Source organism: Pleurodeles waltl, chromosome 4_2 (assembly GCF_031143425.1).
Source record: "Pleurodeles waltl isolate 20211129_DDA chromosome 4_2, aPleWal1.hap1.20221129, whole genome shotgun sequence".
Classification (NCBI taxonomy): Eukaryota; Metazoa; Chordata; class Amphibia; order Caudata; family Salamandridae; genus Pleurodeles; species Pleurodeles waltl.
In genome coordinates this window covers 774,384,199-774,398,142 of record NC_090443.1, presented here as the reverse complement: position 1 = coordinate 774,398,142, position 13,944 = coordinate 774,384,199, and positions in this window count along the sequence as shown.

Genomic DNA, 13,944 nt, shown 5'->3' with positions numbered 1-13,944 from the left:
CCCTGGTTTCTGGAGTCACAGCTGCAGGACATATTGTTATAAATGTGATCTTTGATTGGCAGTCAGATTACCCCCTGTCCAAGCAAGGACCCTATCCCTCTAGTCAGGGTAAGTCACACACAATACAAATTATCCTGTGCCCACCCTCTGGTAGCTTGGCACTGAGCAGGCAGGCTTAACTTAGAAGGCAATGTTTAAAGTATTTGTGCAATAAATCATACAATACCACAATATAACACCATAAACATACATCACACAGTGTTTCGAAAAATATATAATATTTATCTGGACAAAACGATTTAAGATGAAATAAGCAAATGAAGGGATATCACTGAAAGTTATATCAAGTGTTTTTAGAGTTAAAAGATTGCTGTAAAAGCAATAAAAAGTGTCTTAAGTTTTCCTAGAAACAACATGTGTCTCTTGCAGGGCAAAGTACCTGGTTTGCGTTTAAAAATCCTCCCAAGGGACTGCAGAGGAGGAGATGCATGGAAAACAGTGAGTGTGCGTTGGTTTCGCCCCTTTGCACATGGACTTGCGTTGTTATTTTCGACACGGGGAAGTCTTTGCATCGGTTTCCGGCACGCGGACTTGGATCCTCTTCGGGTTGCAGGGTTTTCAGATGTCCCGGGGATGATGCGTGGAATCCTGGGCTTGCGGAGCGAAGACATAGGGGCTGCGTTGACTCCGGTAGGCGATGCATGGAATTTTCTTCCGCACAGCAGGCGCTGCAGCGATTCTTCTCAGGAAGTCGAGCGGCATCATTCTGAGTCAGCTTGCGTTGATCCAGTATGGCCGTGCGTTGAAGTTCCAGTCACGTCGCTGCGTTGATCTTCTGTTGCAAAGTCGAGCTGCATCGTTCCGGACTCAGTGTGCGGTGAAACTTTCATCATGAGCAGGCTGTGCATCGTTCTTGGCAGGTGGTGCGTTTTCACTGCACGGGGATTTTAGCTGCAGGAGAGAAGTCCTTTTGGTCCTGAGACTTCAGGGAACAGGAGGCAAGCTCTATCCAAGACCTTGGAGAGCACTTCTGCAGCAAAGCAAGACAGCAGCAAGACAACAGGGCAACAGAAAGGCTGCAGTCCTCTTCAGAAAGCAGGCAGGTGAGTCCTTTAGGCAGCCAGGCAGTTCTTCTTGTCAGGCTGGAGGTTCCGGTTCAGGGATCTCCTCCAGGAAGTGTCTGAGGTGGTAGGGCAGAGGCCCTGTTTTTATATCCAATTGTGCCTTTGAAGTGGGGGAGACTTCAAAGAGTGGCTTAGAAGTGCTCCAGGTCCCCTTTCAGTTCAATCCTGCCTGCCAGGGTCCAAGTAGGGGGTGTGGCAGTCCTTTGTGTGAGAGCAGGCCCTCCACCCTCCCAGCCCAGGAAGACCCATTCAAAATGCTGATGTATGCAAGTGAGGCTGAGTATCCTGTGTTTGGGGTGTGTCTGAGTGAATGCACAAGGAGCTGTCAACTAAACCCAGCCAGGCACAGAAAGATCTAAGTGCAGAGAAATGCTCACTTTCTAAAAGAGGCATTTCTAAAATAGTAATATTAAATCCAACTTAACCAGTCAGCAGGATTTTGTATTACCATTCTAGCCATTCTAAATATGACCTTCCTACTCCTTTCGGATCAGCAGCTACCACTCAAACAATGTATGAGGGCAGCCCCACTACCAGGACATGTAAACTACACAGGAACATGTCCTGCCTTTTACCTACACAGCACCTTGCTCTAGGGGTTACCTAGGGCACACCTTATGCCGAGTCGAATTGGCAGTGAAGCTGCACACACAGGCCTTGAAATGGCAGGCCTGAGACAAGATTAAGGGGCTACTTAAGTGGGTGGTACAATCAGTGCTGCAGGCCCACAAGTAGGCCCTGGGCACATATAGTGCACTCTACTAGGGACTTATAAGTAAATTAAAGTGCACAATTGGGTGTGATCCAATGTTACCATGTTGAAAGGGAGAGAGCATATGCACTTTAGCACTGGGTAGCAGTGGTAAAGTGCGCAGGGTCTAAAAACCAGCAAAAACAGTACCTCAAAAGTGGAGGAAGGCAGGCAAAAAGTTAGGGACGACCACCCTAAGGCTGTCAGGGCTAACATGTGCCCCCCCAGCTGAAAGTTGGGAGAGCTACCCAACCTCCTGGGAGCGCTCATCGCTAAGGTGGAACTATCTGGATAGACCATCAGCGTTGGCGTGGTCAATCCCCGGGCGATGCTCCACCACAAAGTCCATCCCCTGTAGGGAAATGGACCACCTCAATAGTTTAGGATGCTCACCCCTTATCTGCATGAGCCATCTGAGGGGCCAGTGGTCTGTGTGAACCCGTAAGTGAGTCCCAAACAAGTATGGTCTCAGCTTCTTCAGTGCCCAGACCACAGCAAATGCTTCTCTTTCAATAGCACTCTACCTCTGTTCCCGTGGTACTAGTCTTCTGCTAATAAAGACTACTGGTTGGTCTAGGCCCTCTTCATTTAGCTGTGCTAGGACCACCCCTATGCCATGCTCTGAAGCATCTGTCTGCACAATAAATTCCTTGGAGTAGTCAGGAGCCTTGAACATGGGGGCCGTGCACATGGCTTCCTTCAGGGAGTCAAAGACTTTCTGACAAGCCTATGTCCAATTCACCAACCTAGGTTGCTTTTTTGATGTGAGTTCTGTCAAGGGTGTCACCATGGCCATAGCCCTTGACAAATCTGTCGTAATATCCAGTGAAGCCTAAGAAGGCTCTCACCTCTGTTTGCGTTCTAGGTGGCTGCCAGGCCTTGATAGTTTCAATCTTGGCCTGGAGTGGCTGCACCTTGCCACCACCTACTAGGTGTCCCAAGTACAACACGGAACCCTACCCAATCTGGCACATACTGGCCTTGATGGTCAGGCCTGCCTGTTGCAGAGCCTGAAGCACCTCCTTGAGGTGGAGCAGGTGTTGCTCCCAGCTGTCACTGTAGATGGCAATGTCGTCCAGGTAGGCTGCACAGAAGGCATCCTTGCCAGCTAGGACCCCGTTAACCAACTGTTGGAAGGTAGCGGGGCATTTTTCAACCCAAAGGGCATCACCCAGAATTGGTAATGGCCCTGAGGTGTGGAAAATGCTGATCTCTCTTTAGCCCCCTCAGTCAAGGCGATCTGCCAGTACCCTGATGTGAGATCAAAAGTACTGAGGAATTTGGCAGCGCCTAGTCTGTCTACGAGCTCATCAGCTCAGGGGATGGTGTGAGCGTCAGTCCGTGTGACTAAATTGAGAACCCGGTAGTCCACGCAGAACCGAAGTTCTGGCTTGGCACCGGGTGCAGCAGCCTCGGGTACCAGCACCACAGGGCTGGCCCAGGGACTACTAGACTTCTCAATACCCCTAGAGCCAACATCTTGGAGACTTCCTCTTTGATGCTGGCCTTCACCTTGTCTGACAACCTGTACATTTTGTTCTTTACAGGGGGACTGTCTCCCGTGTCAATATCATGGACACACAAGTGTGTGAGTCCAGGTGTGAGAGAAAACAGAGAAGACTACTGCTCCAGTAACTGGTAGCAGCCCCCTCTCTGGTCTAAGGTCAGGGAGTCAAAGAGAATGACACCCTCCACTGACCCATCACCTTCCTTGGCAGCGAGTAGGTGGGGGAGAGGTTCAGTCTCCTCTTCCATACCCTCATCTGTCACCAGAAGCATGTTGACTTTGGACCTCTCAAAGTGAGGCTTCAGTCGGTTGACATGGAGCACCCTTAGGGGGTTCCGAGGGGATTGGAGGTCCACTAGGTAAGTGGCCTCCCCTTTCTGCTCCTTTACTTCAAATGGGCCAGACTAGCGGTCCTGGAGAGCTCTAGGCTCTACTGGCTCCATTACCTACACTTTGTCTCCAGGTTGAAACTCTACCAGGGCCTTCTGGTCATACCAGTGTTTCATTACCTCTTGACTGGCCTCAAGGTTACTTTTGGCTGTTTTCCAGAAGCAGTGCATCTGGTTGCAGTGGGCCAGAATGTAGCTGACCGCATCCTGAGGGGGTGCCTTTGGAGCTTTCTTCAACCCCTCTTTGACAATGCTCAAGGGTCCCCTGACAGGGTACCCATAAAGAAGCTCAAAGGGACTGAACCCCACCCCCTTCTGGGGTACCTTTCTGTAAGCAAAGAGAAGGCATGGTAAGAGAACATCCCACTTACGCCTCAGGGCCTCATGGAGGCCCTTGATCATGCCTTTCAAGGTCTTGTTGAATCTCTCCACAAGACTATTAGATTGGGGGTGATAGGGTGTGGTGAACTTGTAGATTACACCACACACATCCCACATAGACTTCATGTATGCAGGCATGAAGTTAGTGCCTCTGTCAGACACTATCTCCTTTGGAAATCCCACACGGGTAAATATCCCCATCAGATTTCTGGTCACCAATGTTGCAGTTACGGTCCTCAGAGGGATTGCCTCTGGGTAATGGGTGGCATGCTCCACCAAAACCAGGATGAACCTGTTCCCTAGGGTAGTTTTGGGGTCCATTGGACCAACAATGTTGATGCCCACCCTTTCAAAGGGGAACCCAACGACAGGAAGTGAAATCAGGGGGCCTTAACCCTTTTTCCTGTTTTACCACTGGCCTGGCAGGTAGGACAGGACCTAAGTCTGAGTTTGTCCTCATTCGGGGCCAATAGAAGTGGGTGACAAGCCTGGCAAAGGTCTTGTCTTGCCCCAAATGTCCTGCCAGGGGAATGTCGTGAGCCTGTCCCAGTAGGAAGGTTCGGTAACACTGGGGGACCAACAGCGCACGCGCTGCCCCAGTGGCAGGAACCTTAGGCTCACTGTAGAGGAGATCATTCTCCCAATATATGTGGTGATCGCCAGAGGCTTCCCCTGCTGCCTGTGCTGAGGCTTGCTTCCTCATGCCCTCTAGAATGGGGCATTCCTTCTGCTCCTTGCAGAATTCCTCCCTGGTGGGCCCACCCTCAACTTGCCAGCCAACAAGCTCAGGTTGGTCACCTAGGGTGGCAGTGTCTTCCCCAGTTGGCTCGAGGGGCCTCCTCCTCAGGAATCCCGTCAACCACTGCGGGAACTTCTGGGACTGGTTTCCCACGTCCCTTGCCCCTCCTCTTGGCTGTAGTCTGGGCCATTGTTCCAGGCTCCAGACGTCCTTGACTTCCCACTCGGTCAGCCATGGACCGTGTGGTCATGCAGACCCACTCAGGCAATCCTAACATCTCCAAGTGAGACCTTAGCTCTACCTTCTTCCAGGTAGTGTGCTCAAGGTCGTTGCCTAACAGACAATCTACAGGCATGGCAGGACTCACAGCTACTTTTAGAGTACCAGAGACCCCCCACTCAAAGGGAACCAGAGCTACCAGTAGGTGGCTCTGACGATTGTCGGCGACTATGACTTGGTGGAATGTATTTGGGAGGACCTGCTCTGCTGATACCAGCTGACCCTTGACAGTAGTCTTGCTGGCTTCTGTGTCATGCAGAGCCTCGACCCTTTGCCCATTGATGGTGACCCACTGCCTGTACTTGGAAGTATTGGCAGGCATGTGGGTTTTTGGCACCATCTCTGCATCCCCCAGGGACAGTAGGGTTACCTCTGTCTCCTCCCCAAAACTGTCTGGGACCACCTCCTCCCGGAGCACTATGCTAGCCAACCCAGGTGTCTGCCCTCTTTTGGGGGGGCTGTGCCCTCTTGGGACACTTGGAGTCACCCTCAGAGTGCCCATACTTATTGCACTCTGCACATTGAGGTACAAACCTCCCTGTCTTATGGTCAGTAAAACCTCTCCTTTTGGAATCAGACCGGGACTGGTTACCACTACTCCCTTGAAAACTGTTTTGGGGGCCTTTTGAGAACTCCTTCTTTTTAAGTTTTTCTCCCCCCTCTTTCCTCTGATGGGAACCCTGACCACCTTTGTGGGTGTCCCCCCCGATACCTTTCTTGACACTCTGGTGCTAGTCCAGAGGTCCGCCTCCTCAGCAAGCTTCCAGGGATCAGTCAGCTTACTGTCTACTAGGTGCTGGCGCAACTGTGTAATCATATGCTCTCTCAGAATCAAATAATACAATCCTGTGTAATCATCTACTTTACAACCCCGCACCCATCCACTCAGTGCCTTACTGGAAAAGTCAAAGAAATCTACCCATGTTTGTGTGGTCTGTTTGGTGCTGTCCCTGAACCTCTGATGGTATTTCTCAGGAGTCAGCCCAAACTTGGCAAGTAAAATGGCTTTCATAAGTGGATATGTGTTTTGATCCTTTAGGTCCAGTGTGAGAAGTGTGTCCCTCCCAAGTGCTGGCACATAACTCCACATAGCTGTACCCCTTTGCCCTTCAGGAACCTCATGAGCCCTTAGTGCAACTTCATAAGCAGCTAGCCATTTATCTTTGTCATCTCCCACCACAAAACTGGGCACCACATTTTTGGGTATACAAATCTTCTTTTCTCCAGCAGGTCCAGCCTGTATGCTGTCACCATTACTGCTGGCTTCGCCTTAAGATCCAGCTCCTTGAGACTCAGTTCATGAGCCAACAATAGTTTTTTTCAGCCAAGGCTCTCTCAGCTGCTTGCGCTTCTCTCTCTGCCCTCCTTTCCTCCTGTTGAGCCTCAATTTTCAGTCTTGCCATTTGTAATTGGAACTCCCTCTCCTCTATCCTTTCCTCTGCGGTCAGGCCTTGATCAGAGACACTGCTTCCTGGTCTGGCAGGGGGCACAATTGCAGTGGTAACTTCATCCACTGATGGCATAAAATCCTCTGAGGGGGCATCTTCTGGCTCCTCATCCTCAGCATCATCCTCTAAATGGGTTTTTGCCCAGGCCCTCCCGCCACTTGAAAGTCCTCCTTTCTGGAGGCCCCTTGGGTAGGTACACTCATCTCCTTGCAGAACCCTTTTTGTTGTTTGACAGTATATGTCTCCAACAGGGATAGGTCAAAATCTCCTGCTTGAGACCCAGCCTGAGACATGTTGAATGAGGATTTAAGTTTTGAAAATTGTCAGGAAAAGTGAATTTGCAAAAAGAGATAAAAATCAAGTTGACCTCCAACTGTGGGTAGGTAGTGAAATACTTAGATATTGTATGTCACTGCACAAATACAAGTCCTATCCTCACCGCTGATCACCAATGTTAGAAATGGGGTCTTTGGTTGACAGTCAGGTTATCCCCTGTCCAAGCAAGGACCCTCACTCTAGTCAGGGTAAGTCACACACAATCCAAATTATCCTGTGCCCACCCTCTGGTAGCTTGGCACTGAGCAGTCAAGCTTAACTTAGAAGACAATGTGTAAAGTATTTGTGCAATAAATCATACAATACAACAATATAACACCATAAAAATACGCCACACAGTGTTTAGAAAAATATATAATATTTATCTGGATAAATGCAGGTCAAAACGAGTAAAGATGAAATAAGCAAATGTAGGGATATCCTGAAAGTGATATCAAGTGTCTTTAGAGTTAAAAGATTACTGTAAAAGCAATAAAAAGAGTCTTAAGTTCTCCTAGAAACAACAAGAGTCTCTTGCACGGCAAAGTACCTGGTTTGCATTGAAAATTCCTTGCAAGGGACCGCAGAGGAGGAGATGTGTGGAAAACTGTCAGTGTGCGTCGATTTCGCCCATGGTTTCGCATACGGACTTGTGTCACTATTTTCCACACGGGGAAGACGTTGCATCGATTTCCAGCACGCGGACTTGGATGCTCTTCGGGTTGCGGGGTTTTCAGACGCCCCAGAAACGATGCGTGGAATCCTGGCCTTGCGGAGTGAAGACACAGGGGCTGCGTCGATTCCAGTAAGGCGATGCGTGGAATTTTCTTCCACACGCCAGGCGCTATGGCGATTCCTCTCAGGAAGTAGGGTGGCGTCGTTCTGAGTCGGCTTGTGTCGATCCAGTAGGGCCATGTGTTAAAGTTCCGGTCACATCGCTGGCACTGCGTCGATCTTCTGTCATGAAGTCGAGCTGCGTCGTTCCAGACTCGTGTGCAGTGAAATTTTCCCCGCAAGCAGGCTGTGTATCGTTCTTGGCAGACGGTGCGTCGAATTTTCGCCGCACGGGGATTTCAGCTGCAGGAGAGAAGTCTTTGTGGTTCTGAGACTTCAGGGAACATGAGGCAAGCTCTATCCTAGCCCTTGGAGAGCACTTCTGCAGCAAAGCAAGAGAGCAGCAAGACAGTAGGGCAACAGCAAGGCACCAGTCCTCTTCAGAAAGCAGTCAGGTGAGTCCTTTAGGCAGCCAGGCAGTTCTTCTTGTCAGGGTGCAGATTATGGTTCAGGGATCTTCTCCAGGAAGTGTCTGTGGTGGTAGGGCAGAGGCCCTGTTTTTATACCTAATTGGGCCTTTGAATTGAGGAAGACTTCAAAGAGTGGCTTAGAAGTGAACCAGGTCCCCTTTCAGTTCAATCCTGTCTGCCAGGGTCCCAGTAGGGGATGTGGCAGTTATTTGTGTGAGAGGAGGCCCTCCACCCTCCCAGCCCAGGAAGACCCATTCAAAATGCAGATGTATGCAAGTGAGGCTGAGTATCCTGTGTTTGGGGTGTGTCTGAGTGAATGCACAAGGAGCTGTCAACTAAACCCAGCCAGATGTGGATTGTAAGGCACAGAAAGATTTAAGTGCAGAGAAATGCTCACTTTCTGAAAGTCGCATTTCTAAAATAGTAATATTAAATCCAACTTCAACAGTCAGCAGGATTTTGTATTACCATTCTGGCAATTCTAAATATGACCTTCCTACTCCTTTCAGATCAGCAGCTACCACTCAAACAATGTATGAGGGCAGCCCCAATGTTAGCTTATGAAGAGAGCAAGCCTCACAGTAGTGTAAAAACAAATGTAGGAGTTTTACACTACCAGGACATGTAAACTACACAGGTACATGCCTTGCCTTTTACTTACACAGCCCCTTGCTCTAGGGGTTACCTAGGGCACACCTTAGGGGTGACTTATATGTAGACAAAGGGGAGTTTTAGGCTTGGCAAGTCGAATTGGCAGTGAAACTACACACACAGACCTTGCAATGGCAGGCCTGAGACAAGGATAAGGGGCTACTTAAGTGGGTGGCACAATCAGTGCTGCAGGCCCACTAGTAGCTTTTAATCTACAGGCCCTGGGCACATATAGTGCACTCTACTAGGGACTTATAAGTAAAGTAAAGTAAAGAGCCCAATTGGGTGTGATCCAATGTTACCATGTTTAAAGGGAGAGAGCATATGCACTTTAGCACCGGGTAGCAGTGGTAAAGTGCGCAGAGTCTAAAAACGAGCAAAAACAGTATCTCAAAAGTGGAGGGAGGCAGGCAAAAAGTTAGGGGTGACCACCCTAAGGCTGTCAGGTCTAACATATATATATATATATATATATATATATATATACACACACACACACACACACACACACATATTGTGTGTTATTTACTGCAAAACAATGATTTCTATCTCGGTGCTTGAATTTTTGGGTCTAGTTATTCATCTAACTATTCATCAAAAGGAGGTTGAGGAGGAAAAGATCAATTTAAAACTTTTTGTATGATCATGACAAGACTGTAATTTCTGTTTTATACATTACTGGAGCAATATTGCACATCTCAGAACTCAAGGGAAATTGGTCTAAATCTGAAATAGTCCTTTTCGTCTCAGACTTAGTTTAAAGATCATTTCACAATGTGAAATTTCACATGGTCTAGGGTGATTGACGAATTAGAGTTTCAGCTGGTTTGAGAAATATGTCAGTTGACCAATGAATTAAGAAATTAATTAATTTAAGAAAATAAAACCATTTAATGGTAGTTCAACCTACATTTCTTTATATTATTTTGGTATGTGAGTGACAAACAGAGCAACATTTTGTTTGAGTCTTCTTTTTGATGAAATAGATAAAGGGCATTTGGATTCCTTAAGATTATGACTTACTGCTTAATATTGTTGTTGTGATGCTCATAATATTAGAGCAGCGTGATCTTGCTGACCCTGCCTTATTAAAAGTGGTCTATCAACACTTTTTCCAAGGACAGGAAAGTTAAAGTAGTTCTAGTTCCTCTAGCCATAGCATTTACATTGAAAAACCTAAAGAGATATATTCAAAATTGAGTAACAAATGTTCTGCTTTTCCGTGGGTGTAAAACAGCAATACAGTTAATGGAAAAATGGCACTTGTGCTCTTGGATTGCACTGTAATTCTCAACATTGAGGAACTGAGTGAAGGCAAAAATTATGTCCTTTTGACTTTTTGAAGTTTAAGCACAGGCTATTTGGTATCGAAATGGCGAGATATTTTCATTTAAAGAGCTTTTTTGCACGTTGTGCAATATGATTATGTCAAAGACACCAAAGACTTCTACATTTCATCATTTGATTAGTTCCTCTTGGCATTTGCCATATGTAAATGTTACCAGCTACTGCCTCATTCTTGAGCGACTCCTCTGACCTCCTGGTCAGCGTCTGTTGCACTCCCCAGTGCAGCTCCTACGGCTGCTGCCTCTGCTTGGGACGAACAGTTTGAGGCCCTCCTCACCCTTCAGGCTCCTGCCTGCACCTCATTCCTGGTGGCCTAGTGGCATTCTGAAAGTAAGTATCTTCCTCTTTTTACTCTTTGTCTCTCTTTACTCCTGCCTTTTTATGTCTGCCTTTACTTCCATTTCTTCACTTCTGTTTCTTTTCTGTCTCTTTCTCTTTTTTGTGTTTCCCCCGGTGCCACTGCTGCCCCTGCAGCCCTGCCCCTCTCTCCCCGTGAATCGCTTTTTCCCTCCCTCCTGCCTCCCAGCTAACCGGACCACCGCCTCCCTCCCTTTCTCAATGGCGGCAGTGGGCACCCCGCTCCCGCCCGACCACGCCCAGCGCAACAGACCCGGGTTCTCACCCTCCTCCGCCGGTTCAACGTCAGCGCTCTATGCGCCCTCAACCCTGGAAGATCATCAGCCTGCCACCAACCCAATCTCAGAAACACCCAGGGACCTTTTTTCTTGCTGCGCCTGCTTCAGCACTCTCCGAGTACCACCCCACAATCCCGCACCAAGCTGTGACAGCCACCTCTAGTGCATACTGCTCAACACTCACTCCCTCTCCACACAAATGGTGGAAGCCTGGGACCTCCTCGATTTAACAGTCCCAGACATCGCCTTCCTCAGGGAGACTTGGATCACCCCCACTGCTTGTCCAGACATCGCCACGGCCATCCCAGACAACTACAAAATCATCCACAAGGACATAGCCAACCAGCCTGGAGGAGGCATTGCCAGAATCTACAAGCTCAACCTCCACCTGACTACCACCATTGAGTCGCAGTCTCAGTCAACACACAAGCACCTACACTTCCAGATTCAGACGAACCCAAACACCTCCCTACATGGCACCCTCATCTACAGGCCACCCAGACTCTGACCCCAGTTCTGCAAATACATCGCCGACCTCGTCGCCCCCCCAAGCACTCACCTCCTCCGACTACATCTTACTCACCAACCTCAATTTCCACCTTGATACCCTCGATGATCCTAACACCTCAAACCTCATGGACAACCTCACAACTCTCCGCATCAAACAACTCGTCAACGTCCCCACCCACAGAGCAGGACACATTCTCGACCCCATTTTCTTAGCAGATAACAACATCACCATCTCCCACACCACTGGACCGACCACAAATGCATCCATTTTACCTACAAAAAGAACACCGCACGACACCACACCTCCTGTCCTCCTGGCAGATGCTGGGGCAAAGTCACAGAAGCACAGCTCACCAATGCTCTTAACCACTCCCTCACACCAGATGCAGCAGATGCTAATGAAGCTGCAAGCAACCTACTCCGCTGGGTCACAAACTGCACCAACATCATAGACCCCCTAAGGAAATCAGCAGGGAATAGTCAGAGCAAAACACCCAAGCGGTTTACGCCAGACCAACAGGAATCAAAGCGTGCCTTAGAACATAAATGGAGGCTCAGCAAATCCACCGTAGACTGCACAGCCTACAAAAAATGCAGTCACCACCCACCACCAGAACATCAGAGCTGCCAAAAAAGCCACTTTTTAAGCACTTTTCAAACACCAGCACTCACAACAGCAAAGATCTCTTAACCATCGTCAAAGAGTTCATGAACCCTTGGGCAGACACCTCCTCCAACCCTCCCTCTCAAGTCTGCAACAAGCGCACCACCTTCTTTAAACATAAGATTCAGGACATCTACGAAGTCTTCAGGAATCAAAGCCCACCAGCACTGCTCATCACCACGAAGCCTAGCACCCCACCAGATACTGAACTCCTGGACCTCCATCACCATAGAGGACACCCAAACACTGATGAACTCCATCAACTCGGGTGTACCCCCAGATCCATGCCCTCATCACATCCTCAATCTGGCCAGCACCACGATAGCACCGGAACACTGCCGAACCATCAACCTATTCTTCAAGACTGCCACATTCCCCTCAGACTGGAAACACGCCGAAATCAGCCCGCTATTCAAGAAACCCACCACTGACCTAAAGGAGACGAAGAACTACAGATCCATCTCTCTGCTCCCTTTCCTAGCCAAGGTAATGGAAAAAGCCATCAACCAACAACTGACTGAGTTCCTTGAGACACACCATATCCAAGACCCTTCCCAGTCCGGATTCGGAAGCAACCACAGCACCAAAACCGCCCTCCTATTAACCACCGACGACATACGCATCATACTGGACAGTGGAGGCACTGCCGCACTCATCCTCCTCGACCTCTCAACGACACCATCTCCCAATCCACCCTCTGCGACAGACTTCATGATGTCGGCATCTAAGACAAAGCCCTGAACCGGATCAGGTCCTTCCTCACCAGAAGAACACAGAGGGTCAGACTACCACCATACACATCAGAAGCTAAAGACACTTGCTGCGGAGTGGGCCAAGTGTCCTCACTCAGCCCAATGCTTTTCAACGTCTACATGGCCCCGCTCGCTAAGATTACCAACGAACACGAGCTAAACATTGTCTCCTACGCCGACAACACCCAACTGATCCTCTCCCTGTCTGAGGACTCTGCGTAAGCCAAATGGAATTTCCACAACGGGATGAGAGCAGTCGCTGCCTGAATGGAGGCCTGCTACCTCAAGCTCCACTTGAACAAGACAGTGTACCTCGTGATCAGCTCCACCCCTTCTGCCCCGAACGACTCCTGTTGGCCCACCACTCTTGGTAACGCCCCTGCCCCCACTGATCATGCGCGCAACCTGGGCATCATCCTGGACTCCTCTCTATTAATGACCCGCCGAGTTAATGCCATCTCCTCATCTAGCTTTCACACACTCTGTCTCCTGTGGAAGATTTTCAAATGGATTCCACCTGGCACGAGGAAGACAATCACCCACGCACTCATCACCAGCAAGCTGGACAACAACACACTCTATGCCGGCATTACCAAGAAACTTTAATCAAGGCTACAAAGAGTCCAGAATGCAGCAGCCAGACACATCCCCCATCACAGCCAAATCTTCTCCCACCTCAGAGACCTACACTGGCTCCCAGTCAACCAGCGCATTACATATGAACTCCTGATCCACACCTTCAAGGCACTGCACAACATAGGGCTGGCATACCTCAACCACCACCCCACCTTCTATGTAACCAACAGACATCTCCATTCGTCCCCGGTCACCCTTACAGCCGTCCCCAAGTTCTGGAAAAGTACGGCAAGAGGAAGATCTTTCTCCTACCTAGCAGCCCGGACATGGAACAACTTCCCCTCAAGCTCAGGCAGACAGCATCACTGAAGCAGTTCAGGAAGGACCTGAAGACCTGGCTCTTTGACTGAGCAGCACGCATACATTCAGCTCCTTGAGACCCTATGGGTGCTTAGCGGTGCGTTACAAATCCACAAATGATTTGATTGATTGACTGATTAAATTATTAAAGATCCTTTATAGACTGCTGCAGTCAGTCACAGGCTGCTAATGTTAATGATGGTTGCTGGAAAAATATACATAATTTTAGTAAAGGAAGTAAGATTGATATGAATTTAGGATATCAGATGCAG